We start from the raw sequence: 16,562 nt of genomic DNA, 5'->3' as shown, positions 1-16,562 counted from the left end.
CTTTATTGGAAAGGTGTTCCCTCATCTGGGTAAGAAACAAGTGGGGTAGAAGCAAATTCTTACCAAAACACGTTCAAGCTTGTCCATATCCTTCTTAAACAGTGGTGCCCAGAACTGGACACAGCACTCCAGGAGACATCTGATCAAGGCAGAATAAAGTGACTTTCTTTGATTTGGACATTGCTTCCCTTTATCTGAACATTAGTTCCTTTGATCAGGACATGACAACAATTAGAAACCAGTAATACACATCTTTTTGGCCACAGTACAGTACTGGATCAAATGCCCACCAGCTCACTCAAATTAAATATAAGGCTTTCTCTCTTTCATGCTATGTCTGTCACAATAACATCTTGCAACCCCCTTTAAACAAGAACATTCCACCAGCACACCAAAGGACAAAACTGCTACCTCTTCATCTCTTGTGAAAATTGCCACTAGAGGATGCTTCTTCCAAAGTTTCTTCCAAACTGATCTGTATGTATTTTCTTTAGGCGTGAAAAGGAAAAAAGCCAGCAATGATGCCTAGAGGAATATTCCTTGTTACTCGTTGCAATAAAAATGCACCACCACCCACCCACCATGTTTATTTCACTTTTTCCTACACACTGTTCAATTTGGAGGTGTTGTTTTCATTACTATTCTAATTAACATAGTAGAAGAGGGAAAATATACTCCCAAATACAAATCGCACAGATGTTTATTCTTCCGAGCTACCTCCTTTCAAAGATTTGTGGCTCCATAAAAGAAGCTACCTGGAAAAATATGTGTTGCCTGCATGTTGACGATGAAATTTTTTTGCAGCCTTGCTTGGCTAAAGTGATGGCGACACAGCACCTTCTCTTGGAATAGGTAGAGTCAGAAATGCTGGGTGCAAACTTTTGAGTTACATTTCTCCAGATACATTTTATTTCTTTGTATTCTTACACCATAAGGGGGTAAATATAATTAAAAAACTAAAAAACACACACCTTACCATTGTAAGCAAGGAGGCCACCAGAGTTGGTGTTATCTGGTCATCCTGTCAAGGGCAAAAGCCTGTAACTGCCCATTGCTTCCCGTGCAACCACAGGTCAGAGAGCCATCATGATTGCTGCTGGTGGGGAAGGAAGGAAATTGCACTTCCTCAGCAGCAAATTGTTGCGATTTGAGTACTTGGAAAATATATTTTGCTACAACAATAGCACTTCTTTGAACTACATAATGGAGAAATGAAGAACAGCCATGCATTTATCATTCAGCGCACACAACTGCAGCGCCCCGCTGCCACCCCACATAATTTGGAAAAGCCCTAAAGGAAATGGTTTGTCTTCTCCCAAGGAAGATATCAGAGGCAAAAGCTGAGCTCAGCCCACTTTTGACTTCTGCGGTATTTCTTCTCCCAAGTGGTCCTGCATGATGTAACTGTCCTTTCTCCAGAAACATTAAATTTTGGCACTCCAGCTTCCATTTTATTAGGCTAATAAAATAATGGACCTATAAAATTTCTGGACCTTAAAGGTTACTTAGTCAAGTGTTTGAGACAAAAGGAGGGAGAAAGCAGGAGTCCTGAAAAGGTCTGGCTGGAGCTTCTGACCCCTTTCAGAGTCCAGCAAACACCGTCCAGCAGGAGGAAAGTGTTTTCGTCCATTAAAAACAAAAAGGAGTAGAACATAAGACCCCTTTCTGAGGAGTAGGAATATATTTTCTATGAAATAAAAAGCTACAGATTATGAATGCATGCAAATGTTATAGTGCATTTAAAGCAAAGGAATGGTTAATAGAATAATAGAATTGTAGATTTGGAAAGGACCCCAAGGGTCATCTATTGCATGTTATTGTTGGCATCCATCTGTCTTAGGAGACAGTGGAAGGAGTACACCTTTGGGGGTGAAGCCAAACCATTGGAGAGTTACAGCGCCTGCTGTGGCTGTAGAGACATGTTTTGTTGCAGCTGGGGCAGATGAAGGCATCCAGTGGTGCTTCTGCAGATGCACCACAATGTTTGTTTTCTCTGTGGTCCTCCTAGTGCCCAGCAATGCATGCTGGACTTGATAAAGGGATGGCAAGATCATTGTTTATTTCAGTTTGTTATAACTTTTATGTATGTCCTTTGCAAAGGAAAATCTATACAGTGGTACCTCTGGTTGCAAATGATATCCGTTCCAGAGGCCCATTCACAAAATGAATAGAACACAACCTGCAGCAGCGCGTCTGCGCACACGTGGGTCACAATTCGCCGCTTCTGCGCATGTGTGTGACATCATTTTGCACATCTGCACATGCGCGAGTGGCAAAACCCAGAAGTAACCCTTTCCGGTACTTCCTGGTCACCGTGGGACACAACCTGAAAAATCGTATCATGAAACAAATGTAACACGAGGTATGACTCGTATGACGTATATAGCGACTTCCTTTTTTATATAAATAGGGTTTTTATTGATATATAGCAAAAAAAAAACAAATGCAGAAGTTGAATTGAACATGCCATATGGTATACTCTCCTCCCTCCATACAACATGTCAGTGATGCAGGTTAATGAATATTAATATCTTTCTGCTTCCCTTTATAGTATTGCCATGTAAACAGGACCAAAGCGTCCTCTGAACAATCCAGTGTGAATCCATATAATATCTTGAAAACAGGATCTAGTATAATCACCTCCAGAAGACTTCCCAGGGGAGAACATGGTCCTCAGGCTGCAAAAAGCTCCCCACCTCAACTGCAGAGATTTCACTGGGATTTGGGGTCTCTGGGCCTTCCTGCGATGTCCATGTTTCTAAATTCTTGTAAAGAAAAAGAGAGTTATTTCAGAAACTCTCTTCCAGAGGAAAGGTTTCACAGCCTAGGGCTTTTGAAAAAGTTCCACACCTACCAAAAAAATAATCAGTTCAGAGAAAACAAATTATTGTTTGATTTAGCACTTTACCCAATATTTACTCCACAAACAATGAGCAGGCAAACTATTTTCATATATACGTAAATGTTGTCATGCTGTGGTTTGTGTGGCCACTGATACATGGCTGTGCTAATGAAGTTTGTGCTCCAGTGCAACAAGAGAACATCAGGGAGGGAGGGGAGCAAGCAAGCAAGCAAGCGTCAGGAGGCCGAGGTGAGCTTCTGATGGTGGAGGGCAAAGGTGCTTCAGAGAGCGGGTTGGTTGGGGTGAGCTGTGAGGAGATGGGAGGCTTGGGTGAGCAGGCAGGTGATAAACAAATGGGTGGGTGAGGTGTAAAGGCACAGGCAACTGGTCAGGTGCAAATGGAGGAGGGGTTGACCAGGTGTGGGGAAATAAAGGGTTGGCAAAAGGTTGGCAGGTAGGTGAGGGTTGATGAGTGGATGGAGGGAATCACAACGGAAGAATCCCTGACAAATAACTACCCAGCCATGGCTTCAAAAACCTCAAATGAAGGAGACTCCACCACCTTCTGAGTGAGCTTGTTGCCCTGTTGAACAGCTCTTACTTTCAGAAGGTTCTACCTCATGTGAAGTCCCCGGAATCCTTAAAAACTCATCTAAAAAGCTGAGTTGGAACTTGCTTTCTAAAAGCTTAAAAAGAGGTGCACATCCTTGAGTACATTGTAAACTCTGCCACCATAACTGATCCAGCTTGTTTTGGGGAGAGAGGAGAGCCCTTGTCAGCAACCTGCACAAACAGTAGCGGATTCCTGTCTGCTGATGCTGTGTTACTCATGCCTGGCAAAATTTTAAAGGGCTAAAAAACTCACAAGTTTATAAAAAGGAGCTGGGCAAAGGCTGTGTTAGTCCCCCGTAGATCTTGTGCCTGTTGTTTAAAGTACTGCCAGAAATAAATTTTCCACCCAAATTCAAAACAGGAAGGCTCCCAGTCTTGCACATTGAAGCACAACCTTGCATTTTGCCACCTTGCATTTTGTTTGGCTACAGGCAGGTGGCAATATGGACTTCTGTGAGAAGTGCCCCTGGGCAGGTGGACAGCCCAAGCGAGGAGGGGAGGAGGGACTTAAGGGACAGAAATACTGACCCAGGCAATGTAAGGAGGGGACCAAAGGATGGAGAAGCAGGTGGGAGGTCCAGGCAAGTGTCCGGATGAGGCGAGGAGAAAGGATCTGCCAGGTGAACAGTGTCATGAGGTGTGGAGGGAGGAACCAGAGGATGGAGAGGCAGGTAAGTGAGCATGTGGGTGGCCTAGGGTCTTTTTTTCCTTTGCAAGGTGTAAAAGGAGAGGGAAATGAGTTTGGTAAGATGTACAGGGAGAGGGTTCACAAGGTGTAAAGGAATGGAAGTGGGGGTTGGTGAGAGGGTGGGAGTGTTGGCGAGTGAAGCAAGTAGAGGTCTGGAGAATGAAGCCCAGTTTTTCAGTGGTTGAAATGACTGGCTCATTTTAGCACAAACTGAAACCAGGATAGAGCCCAAGGATGCAAATTTCTGTTCCTTTGTACTGTGATTATATAGCAAGCAAAGATCCATTGGTCCATATAACTCGGTGGGGGTGGGGAGCAGCCTCTTGTAGTAACAGATTAAGGTTATAAGGCTGGCTGTGAAGCAGACATAAAAATGGCAAGAGGGAGGCCACGCGCTTGCCCCATCTGGCAGCACAAGAGGTGATTTTTGGCAAGGCTCAATAGCACTCAAAGGGCGACCCATCTAAATGATGTATATGCAACATTCATTTCCTTGAAGGGGAGTTGTAAAACCTGTCATGAACAGAGACGGGAGTGGAAGATGTCCAAAGGGGGAGAAAGAGGGGCTCCACATCCCAGTGAAATGGTGCAGAGAAGCAATGGAACTGCAGAAGGGGTTGGATTTGATTACAAGGAGGGCAACTGAGCCACGTGGACATATGGAAAAGCTGGTGTGTGTGTGTGTGTATAAGAACAGCTATGAACATTCTTATGCCAAAGGCGAAAAGTCAAATGGATTTGCCTTTCATTGGGGTTGGCATTATTTCCTTTTAGTGACACACAGAGAGGAATAATATTGCTTCTCTAGTTTGTTGGCGCAGGGCACGAAGCGGAGCTGGGCCTTCTTCCCTATAATGCGAGCTGAGCCAGGGCTGCTGCTACCACCTCTGCTGCCTCTTCCTCCCAATGCTGCCACTGCAGGGTTCTTGGCAGTAGTGGTTACAGTGACCGCAGCATTGGCGTGCCAGCAAACAGCCAGCCCTCCCATAGCTGGGGCGCGCCATTGCAGCTGCTGCCATTTCCCCTGCTGCCGACCACGACTGCTGTGGCAGTGGCTGTGGCGGATCCCATCTCAGCCATGCTGCAGTCTGGCCTGCAGGATGCTTGCCTGGTATGCCACCATGCTCAGTGTGCTAGGCTAGGCGCTTGGCCTCCTTTTGGCACCACACACATGCACAATGTCATAGGCACACACTGCATGAACTGTTGCATCAGAGCCACAATGTGCCCCTGAGCCGCCACCCCCCCAAATGTTGGGGCCAGGCCGGCACCTCTGCATGGGATCCATCATTGGATGGGGGAAGTTCTGGTGAGTCCATCAGACAAGAAAGGACAAAGCAGCAGGGGGAAATGAGAGCACTGACCAGGGTTGAAGAAAAAGAGGAATATTCTTCACACCATCAACATGGTTTGCAAACAATGCTGAAATATCTAGTTGCAAATGGAAAACTGAAATCAGTGAAAATTCTATGTGCAGTCTCATTCCCACATAGCTATGATTTGGAAGAGACACTTGACAGTTCAAAGCATCGGGGGGCCACTAGGGGGCGCATCGGAAGATGGCTGACAATAACATCTCTCCAACCCACACGAGGTAATTTAGAGCCTATGATGGGGGGTAATTAGCCTCCTTACCCCCCCCCCCAGGACGGTGGGGGGGGACTGCCCTTGCCTGCTGTGCCCTACACCACCCCCGAATTTGTGGGGGTGGGGGCACTAGGCACAAAGCCCTCCTGTGGGATTCTGGCACTCCTGGGCGCCGTCCCTGATCTGCGCCACTAGCTGCAAGAACTTCAAAAGAAACAATTTGGATGAAGCTAATTGCACATATTTCAAGGAAGGAGGGGGAGTAAAGACTGCTAACAGAAGAGATCTCTGATAAAACAAGACAAGAATAAATCATGAGAAGATACGCCAAGATACGGTATGGCAAATGACTGATGGGGGAGGGGGAAAAACTTTCCTTTCTTTCCTTATGTGATTAAACAAGAATCCCCTCCCCTCACAAGTCAGAAATGTCATTTTAAGGACTTAAGCTGTGGATTTAAGACTGTGTGAAGATAAACTTTCGAACAAAGGCATGTTTTGAGAAGAGCGTGGAATGTACAAGAGCTTTGGAATGACGCAGTTAAAAATGCCGTCGCCATATTGGGAAGTTCTGTCGGAGGTCTTGAGTCTGGGAGGAGAAATAGAGAAATAGAGCTGCTTTTATATTGCGGGTGAAACTCCTCAGAGGGACTTAAGAGCGACAGTTTTGCGAGATAGTGATGGAAAGAGCGATGCTATCTATGAAGGTGATGATATATGGAAACCATCTCGATTTGAGGATTGGAAGAACGGAAAAATTCACACAGGATTAATATTGGTGTTTATCGGCTTAAGGAGACTATCAGAAGAGATCATAAAGAAAAAAGAGAAAATATATGAACAAGATGTGATGTGGAAACAGCAAGATAAGACTGGATAGAATTATGAACTTTGTTTGGACTGATTTGGTTTGATTTGGACATTAATGCAGTAGCAAGAAGATGATCAGAATCCCCCTTCGGATCTTGAAATATGGGTCCCCCCAACAAAATTTAAAATTCGGCTTTGTAATTCGGAACTTATGTGATGTGATTTAATTTGATTTGATTGGCCGGTTAATAATTATTTTTTTTTAAAAAAAAGATAGTTCAAAGCATCACCTCCCAGTCAGGCGTGGAGAGCCTTGAACATTTAATTATTACATTTATATCCCACCTTTTCCTCCAAGTACATTGTCCCCCCCTTCTCATTTAACTCCCACAACAATTCTGTGAGGTTGGTTAGGCTACAGTAAGTGATTGGCTCAAAGTCACCCAGTCAGCTTCATAGCCAAGTGGAGATTTGAACTCTGGTCTCCAAGGTCCTAGACTGACACACTGTCTTTTTCTTTTTCTATAAATTTTTAAAAGTTAATTATTAAATTGTTTCAACACATAACAATACAACAGTGGTGTAGCGTGGGGGGGTGCAGGGGGGCCCGGCCGCACCGGGCACAACATCTGGGGGTTAGGGTTAGGGGGCGCAAATCCATGGGTTAGGGGGTGCAAATCCACGGGTTAGGGGGCGCAAATTACTTGCCTTGCCCCGGGTGCTGACAACCCACGCTACGCCACTGCAATACAATACATGTAAATAATGAAATATCTCACTGTAACCCAGAAGCTGGCCTTTAGGCAATACATACATTGTTGTTGTTTAGTCGTTTAGTCGTGTCCCACTCTTCGTGACCCCATGGACCAGAGCACGCCAGGCACTCCTGTCTTCCACTGCCTCCCGCAGTTTGGTCAAACTCATGCTGGTAGCTTCGAGAACACTGTCCAACCATCTCGTTCTCTGTCGTCCCCTTCTCCTTGTGCCCTCCATCTTTCCCAACATCAGGGTCTTTTCCAGGGAGTCTTCTCTTCTCATGAGGTGGCCAAAGTATTGGAGCCTCAGCTTCAGGATCTGTCCTTCCAATTAACAAAGACAACAGGCATATAAAAAAATACATACATAATAGCAACCAAATAACAAAAGTCCTTGTCCCAAACTATTATCTGATGCTCTAACCACTACAACACGTTGGCTCTCCTTGTTTGGACCAGCAACATGGATAGGCCTTCTGAACTGGCTCCCAAAGAAATACATGCTTGTTCTTTTTGATGTTGGTATTGAGGGGTGTGTGTGTGTGGAAGTAAGAGACCACAAATCTCTCTCCACCCCCCCCCCCCGGAAAATTCTCATTTCCTTGTGTGTTCTTGCTAACCACATATTGGCTGGCCCTTCTTAACCACAGCTCCAGGACCTGCTTAAATTCAGCTCTTGAGTGGAAATTGCGGGTTCATAAAAAGCCTGGAATCTTAAAATTATGGTTCCCACAGCAACTGCAAAATGGCAATTATCTTCATTTTGTCCATTCCTGCAACAGGAAGACGTATCGATCTCCTAAATCTACAGCCTCCCTTTTATTGCAGCTTAAATTAACATCTTGACGATGGCAGGTGGGCGAGGAAGAGAAGAGGAGACGTGTGAGGGCTGGACTCTGGCCACCGTTCCCCTTTCTTTCGAGACGTCCCTCCCTGCCCCCACCAACATAGAACATTTGCAAAGAAAACCCACTCCCACTTTGAAAAGCTGAGCCCCCTCAAAACGCATCATGGTTAATTTATTTCCAGTTAGATCATTAGATTGACTCCTTGCAACAAACATAATTCATGGGATAGGCTGTGTCAACCCCTCTCTTTCTATATATCATCTATAATAAATATCGCCACAATAAAATTCATTGCTTGTGGCACTCCTTATTAATGTCAGCACAGCTCAGCAAAGAGATATAATATCAGCCTGACCGGGAAGAATTTATACAGCTCCTACTTGTCCTGCTCTGTTGGAAGGACTGGGCCAGCTGGACACATGCAAATGTACACCCAGGGCAGGCTCTATCATTCGGCAGAGTGAGGCACTTGCCTCAGATAGCAAATGGTGCAGGGCAGGGACTGGCAGCAAAGTGCTGGAGGACAGAGCTATATGAGCCATGTGATTTGCACCTCAAAACTAGACTATTGCCCCCAGGGTTGAAACAAGATTCATCTGATCGGCTTCTATGTGTGGAATGGGCAGACACCATTTTTGTCCCATTGCTGAGACTCGGCAGGAATCTGGGGCTAGGAGTTTCCAAGGAACTCTTACCCGAGAGCAGAATCCACATATGAAATCAGTCCAGAGATCAGGGAATCCAGATGGTCACCGGGACACGGGTCTAGTCCAGAGGTCAGGGAATTCAGATGGTCACAGAACCAAGGGTCCAGATGGAGAGCAGGAAGCAGCAAGGTAGAGCCAGGAACTACAGGCACTGTTTCCAGCATCTGACTGCTGCTGAGAGCTCTGTGAAGACTGATCAGCTACAGGTGGAATCACTCTGCCTTCTCCCCCTTCAGGCTGCTGTTCAGCGGGCAAAGCTGCCTCCTGGCCCATGGCAAATTTGTCTTTTGCCTCAGGTGCCAAAATATATTGGGGCAGTCCCATGAACACCACTTGCCAATTAAATAATTAGGAGCCCTGCTAAGGATGCCAATTAGGAGATACTCTGGGATGATATGATGATGATCCCAGAGCCCCCACAGCTGGATGCCTGAGGAGCTTATCCCAGCAACTCCCAGCCCACTCTCCTGCACCCTAGTTGACCTTCCTTTCCCTTCCTGCTTCTCTAAACAAAAATCTTCTTGAATTACTAGACCTACAGAAGAAGCAGCAACTTGGGGGTAAGTGTCTCACAAGTGGGTAGGACCCCTAAAGCCACTAGGTGAAAATACTGATCCTCCCCAGGTTTTATTTGGTGGGGAGGGGGATGGTTGTGTGTGAGGAACAGGTTCAAAGCCCAGCCATAAGCTTCCTAGATAACCTCTTTGAGTCTCAGATAATTCAGAGGCCTTGGAATGCATACTTGGTCATGCCCACTCCAGAAATAGTCAGGGATGCTTAACTCTGCATTAGGTGAATAAATGTTGGGCAAGGGCTCTGCATTTAGCACCTGTAAGTGTACAAAACAATTGTCAGGGGTGTGCATGCTGTGTGCACACAACAGGCTCCTTCAAAGACCCACCACACTTCCAGGTCGGGATTTACTGTGGGGCAGGTGAGCCTCATGTAGGTACATATTTTTGCAGCATCAAAAATATTAAGCATCAAAAATATTACTGGCATTAAGATGCCAAGCTGTATTATATCTACCCTTCCCCCAGTTCGGCCATTTAATCCAGATTTACCCTTTCCAGAGAAAATCAGAAATGTTGAAAAACAAAACAAAAACAGCAACCTGTTGCCAGTTACCCATTTGCAATACCTGAGCTACCTGTTTACAGTACAGTGGTACCTCGAGTTACAAACGCTTCAGGTTACAAACTCCACTAACCTGGAAGAGTTACCTCGAGTTGAGAACTTTGCCCCAGGATGAGAACCTAAATTGTGTGCTGGCGGTGCAGCGGCAGCAAGAGGCCCCATTAGTGAAAGAACACCTCTAGTTAAGAACAGTTTCAGCTTAAGAACGGACCTCCAGAATGAATTAAGTTCGTAACTAGAGGTATCACTGTATTACATCCCTGTCTGGAAGCACCCCCAGGTTACTCTGGACATGGATCAACAATCTGTAGATAAACAGAGCTCTGTTGCACTCCGTTCCACACTAAGCTGTTTTTTTTTACCCTGTACGTGACTTGAGTGTGATGGACCTTGTAAACACAAATAGAGCCCATCTAGTCTAGCATCCTGTTCTCAAAGTGAGATGCTAGACATCAGATGTCCTAATGGAAAAGCAGAAAGCAGGACCCGAGTGCAACAGTACCCTCTCCATACTTGCTGTTTCCAGCAACTGATATTCAGAGGCATTTACTGCCTCCAGTGGTGGAGGTAGAACATAGTCATTGTGGTAAGCAGCCATGGATAGTCTTATCTTCCATGAATTTGTCTAATCCTGTTTTAAAACCATCACTGCTTCATGTGAGAACAACTTCCAGAGTTTAAGCATGTACAGTGTCAAGAAGGACTGTCTTTTGTCCATCCTGAATCTTCTAATGTTCAGCTTCATTGGTTGCCCTTGAGATCTAAAGATGTGATTTTATATGCCTCTATCATGTCTACTTTTACTTGACTTTTCTCAAAACTAAAAGGCACAAGCCTTCTCCAAGGATATCTAGTAGAAATTGTATCTTCTTTATGGGACTGAATGGGTTCAAGGCAGCATGGAAGAGTCTTAGGACCTGTCCCTACATCAGCTTAATGTGGTTTGTGAATCCCTTCTGCCTCCTTTAATTCTCCCTTGTCTATGCGGCAAACTACTGCTGCCCCACACTTTTTCCTTCCTAAATCCAGAGATTCCCTATGCTTTGAAATTCTAATCAGGGCTACATCGATTGTCCACCTCCCTTTAACCTTTTCTCTAGCCCAGAATACTCATCTTGCATCCAAGTGCTCTGACTAACAGATCTGTGGGCTGGATCTTGGTCTTGCACTCTCTCCTGAAGGAATGCATCTGGGTCAGATCACACAGCAATCCTCCGTTGCCACCTGAGCTCAGGGAAAGGACACCAGGCATTTCAACAGATCAATGGCCTTTAAATGTCAACCTCTTGCGAGTGGCCATGCAAGGAGAAGGTAACCCTTGCAAGCATGCCTATCACCTTCAGTTGCAGGGTGATGGAACAGCTTGGATTCCAGTGCTTTAAGTCAATCTGCTTAAAACCACATTTTCATATATTCTTATGTGGATGTCCCTGTGTTTTGAAGGAAAGAGGGAGCCCTAGGGAGAGGCTAAGCCAGCTAACAACATCCAGCCCCCTTCTCACAACGACTCAGGGATCCAACCCACCAACTGAGATGGTTCCCTGTGCTCCAGCTGTTCGTTGTTGTCATCTAGTTAGTCTTTCCTTTGTCTCCTTGGAAGGGTGATTTATGAGCACCAATCAGCTGTAGGAAATGCTGTATGGAAAGCCCAGCGATATTTGGCTAGTCTTGAAAAGGGATCTTTCATTGAGACGGGGTGTGTGTGTGTGTGTGTGTGTGTGTGTGTGTGTGTGCAAATGCCTGCGGCAATTCCAGACCCTGTTACGTGCTCTTGATGTTCCTGAATTTGGTCTTTGCTTTCTTCCTGGCAGAGCATGATTGTCTCACTTACAGAGTCAAGTTCCCAATCACATTCTTGTGTGTGACTGGAGCTTGAGTTTCCTTGCCAGGGGAAGCCTGTGTGTGTCCACTAGTGCTGCTGCTGCACACGCAGATTGAGCTGCCAGAACATTGGTGGTGGGTGGGTGGGGGAGCTTCTTTCGTGGGGGGGGGGACCTGGCATTTCTGAGTGCGCGTTAATAATTAAACCCCGCTGCACAGTGGCTTGTTCATATTTAAACGGTATTAGTGTTGCAAACCGTCTCGATTGGTTTAATATTCATCCTGTAGTCGAGTCTCTGAAAAGTGGTGGCACCTGATTTAAATTGCTCCTGTCAGTTTTGATTAAAAATTAACTTGAGTACAGTTAAAAGGAAATTTCATTAACATTCTTTTGGAGCAATCCCGTGCAATTTAAAGGAACAATTAATACGATTGGTTTGTAGGTCTGCAAAGAGAGGAATCGTTTTGTAAAATATCCATCCGAGAAAAGGCACTTCCCTGGGATTTCTGAACAGAGAAATGGCTCACACATTCAGTTATTCTGGGAGAACAGTGAGAAGGTATAGCAGTGGATAGTTTCCAGGTGGTGTGAACATGTCATTTGCATTACCCAAGGGTTATTTGAGGGTTCAGAGACCCCTCTGAAGTGTGGTGATCTCACTTTATTTAAGTCCCGGGCACCAGTTCCCAGAATTTCTCTCCCCTCTGTTCCATTACTGCTAGTCCCAATTCCTGCCACTGGGTTTTCGTGTATTCAGCTTTCTTGTTTTTGAGCAGACTCTTGTATTCCAATCTACATCCATTTCAGATTTTCAGTGGCTTCCTCTGATAGATTCTTACACAAATTCTTAATTGCCTTAATCAGAACTTTCTTAGTTGCTTTGCACTGACTGCCAAACCACCCAAGGTGTGTTGATTGTGTGTAGTTATTAACTGTAAAAAAGGTAAAGAGGTAAAGGACCCCTGACGGTTAAGTCCAGTCGTGAATGACTCTGGGGTTGCGGCGCTCATCTCGCTTTACTGGCTGAGAGAAACGACGTTTGTCTGCAGACAGTTTTTCTGGGTCATGTGGCCAGCATGACTAAGCTGTTTCTGGCGAAACCAGAGCAGCACACGGAAACGCTGTTTACCTTCCCTCCGGAATGGTACCTTGCACTTTGATGTGCTTTTGAACTGCTAGGTTGGCAGGAGCTGGGACTGAGCAATGGGAGCTCACCCCATCATGGGGATTCAAACTGCCGACCTTCTGATCAGTAAGCCCTAGGCTCAGTGGTTTAGACCACAGCACCACCCGCGTCCCATAGTTATTAACTGTAGAAGTTATCAAATAGGGTCTGAGTTCTATGACAATTTGCTAGAAGACATCGACAAATTTGCTCATAAAATGTTGGCACAGGCTCTTCAGGTGATTACCATATCGTGTCTCTTGAATATTGCTGCTCAGTTTGTGAAACCATTCCAGTCTTTTCACACCATGTAGATGCTCTTGTAGATTCAGTTGTTGGCAGGGATTTTTTTTCAGCCAGAGCCCACACAGGAGCTCAGCTCTGGCACCTCTCAGGTGGGTGCCATTGCCACTCTAAGGGAACAAGGGAGAAGTTCATGGTGAGCTTTGGCACCTCTTTTTCTAGAAAAATAGCCCTCGTTGTTGGTATGCATTCTATTAAAGGACATAGGGTCACCAATACTGTAAAATGGGCATTTTCTGTTCGTTCTAACACTTCAAAAGGATTCACAAAAGTGAATAATGAAGGAGAGACTATAATTTGATCAATAGTTCTTTCACCATGTTTGTTTAAATAAGTATATTGACCCTTACCTAGGTCTACAGGACTCCTGTGAAGAACATACACATTACAGTGGAATGCAATTAACAAGCATTTCAGGCCCTGTGCTTTATATTTGTTATCCAAAGAACATTGTGACGTTGGAAAAAAAACTTTGGAGAATCAGCAAAAGCAAATATGTTTCCTGAACCAGTCAAGTATATGTAGAGCACTGGTTCTCAAAGCTTTTCTCTGGGCCACATTTTCAAAAGAAAAATTTGCTTGTGCCACACAGAATTTTGTATTGATAAGAAAGACATTGGAAAACAAGAAGAAACAACTCTTAACAGTGCTTGATTTATAACATAGAACACAACTACTTTATAATATGATCATGGGACATTCAGAAAGTATAAAACAATGCAGCTATATAAGAACACAAATCATTTCCCAAATATAACTATAAATGAGTCTTAAGTATGTATACAAACTCAAGGAGAGATGTGAGTTTGCTTTTGCCAGGTAATCTCATGTATATTAGCTCTAATCTGAGACAAGCAAACTCTCATCACAAAGAAACTGTTCTCTTTTCTGATCTTTCGTATTTGTCAGAGTGGAAAATCCCTGTTTACAACATGTAGAAAACTGTAGAATATTCAATGCTCTTGAAGAAAGGCATGGATACTGATTCTGATTGTATATCCAGAAAGAGTCAAGTGGCATACTACCCTGTTTCATTTTCAAGGTAAAATTGGGCCGTTTCCTATTCCTCATTCAATGTCAGTCCTGAACCACTGCAATTCACTAAGGGGTCTCTAACCCAGTCAAAATTTTCTATAAACAACAATGTGAAGTAATGATCAACCTTTTCTACCAGTGTTGCAAGATGTTCCTGAATGAGGCCGTACAATTAATTACTTGTCTTTAATTTTTTTACAAGTGGGAACATTTTGAGATTATGTTTCATCGCTCTTCTGCACTAGAGCTGAAGCCTTTTTTAAATTAAAAAATGCAGCTAGTTTGCCTGTAATAGTGAGGATATTGTCATTGTAGCCTTGCATACCAGCATTGAGCTCATTCAACTGGATAAAGATATTGGCCAGCTATAGCAGTTTTGCACACTAATCGTTGTCATCCACCTGGTGCAACAAGTTCCCTTCCTGTTCCAAAAACTTTGTTCTTCAGTTGCAAGACCCGATTTAAAACTTTTTCATGGGACAGACAGCAAACCTCCAAGTGCAAGGATAGGCAGTGATGTCTTGAATCCATGTCTTTGCAGAGTTGAGCAAAGGTGCGGCGGCCAGAACTATCCAAAATATTCCAAGTGTAGCTGCACCATCGATTTCTGTAGCAGCCTTATGATATTGGCAGTTTTATTTTCAATTCCTTTCCAAATGATCCCTAACATGGCATTTGCCTTTCCCACGGCTGCCACAGCTGGGTCAACAGTTTTGTCAAACCATTGACTACAACCCCAACGTCTCTTTACTGATCACTTTCCTTTAATTGCTAGGCTTCTCCTTCCGAGTGATGGGGAGTCTTTTGCTTCTTTACACTGTTCCGACAACTCTGCTAACACAGTTTAAGTGCAATATTAAAGGGCTTGGAATATGAGATACGCAGCCATGCTCATCAGGGACAATTTGCAAAAATTGCTTGAGGCGCAGCCTCCAGAATATGAATGTGAGATGCCACCGCTCCCTACAACCCCCTCTGTGTGTTGCTGGTGACGTGACACAGGGAGGGGAGGGGACTGGAAGTGTCTGTTTTGGGATTTCCTGGGAAGTGCACGTCAACACATGGGAGACTGCAATGCTGTTTACAGGCAGAGCTGCGCCCAGAGGCAGTATGGAGTGCATGAATCATTTAACAGCAGCAAACTTTCTGAAAATGTCAAAGAAAGGGATTGTTAACCATTCTCCAAGCTGGGCCAGCTGTCTTTCATGGTCAAGGGCAATAAATGCTCACCCTGTTTTGGGGTGGCTGAAACCATGCAGGCTGCCTTGGGGAGCTCACCTGGAGCCCAACCCAAGCAGCAGCACCTGTCTGGTGCTGACAGAACTACCTCAGCAGGTAGCAGGTGGTGGAACTCAAAAGCAAGCATCATAAGGCTCTCTTCTGCCTCAGTCAGCCTGCACCTGAAGTCCTGTGTCCATTTCTGGGCACCATCGTTTCAGAAGTATAGTGACAAGCTGGAAGGTGTGCAGGGGAGGTTGATCAAGATGATCCAGGGCATGAAAATTCTGATATGACAGTCATCTTCAAATATCTGAAGGACCATCACATGGAAGATAGAGCAAGCTGCTCCAGAGGGTAGGACCTGAACCATTTACATTATAAGAGGTTTGACTAAACATTCAGAAGAACCAGTGATGGCACATCCTGTTTTGACACTTGAGGTGAAATGGGAAGTACTGCCCTGCTGCGACTCCTACCACCAGCACTGCCATACCTGCTGCTTCCACCATCACGTGCACCACCTGCACCGCCCGCCCTGCCACCTCTGCCATGTCTCCACTGCTGGTAGAGCCAGCGGGGCAGGCAGAACACCTGCAGGGGTGCAGCCTTGGGGACTTCCACCACCTCACTCTGCCTAATGGCCAGCCCAACCCTGGGAAGAACTTCCTGGGGGGTGAGAGCTATTTGACAGTGGAATGGACAGCCTCAGAAGGTGGTGGACTCTGAAAATGGTGAAAGGTTGGAGAGTATGCTATTAGCCATGATGGTGATGCTCTGCCTCCACAGAGGCAGTAATGTTTCTGAATACCAGCTGCTGGAAACCAGAGGAGGGGAGAGGGCTCTTGTGCTTGGGTCCTGCTTGCAGATTTCCCATTGGGGCATGTGGTTGGCCACTGAGAGACCAGGATGCTGGGCTAGATGTGCCATTGGCCTGATACAGTAGGCTCTTCTTACATTCTTACTCCTGCATTGTGGAAGGGAGCCTCAGTGGGCCAAAAACAGTGAACATCCTTTCAGGCTTTGTAATCTT

This window comes from Podarcis vaucheri, assembly GCF_965113315.1.
Source record: "Podarcis vaucheri genome assembly, chromosome: 7".
Classification (NCBI taxonomy): Eukaryota; Metazoa; Chordata; class Lepidosauria; order Squamata; family Lacertidae; genus Podarcis; species Podarcis vaucheri.
The sequence above is the reverse complement of the archived record's forward strand: the minus strand, read 5'-3'. Positions refer to the sequence as shown.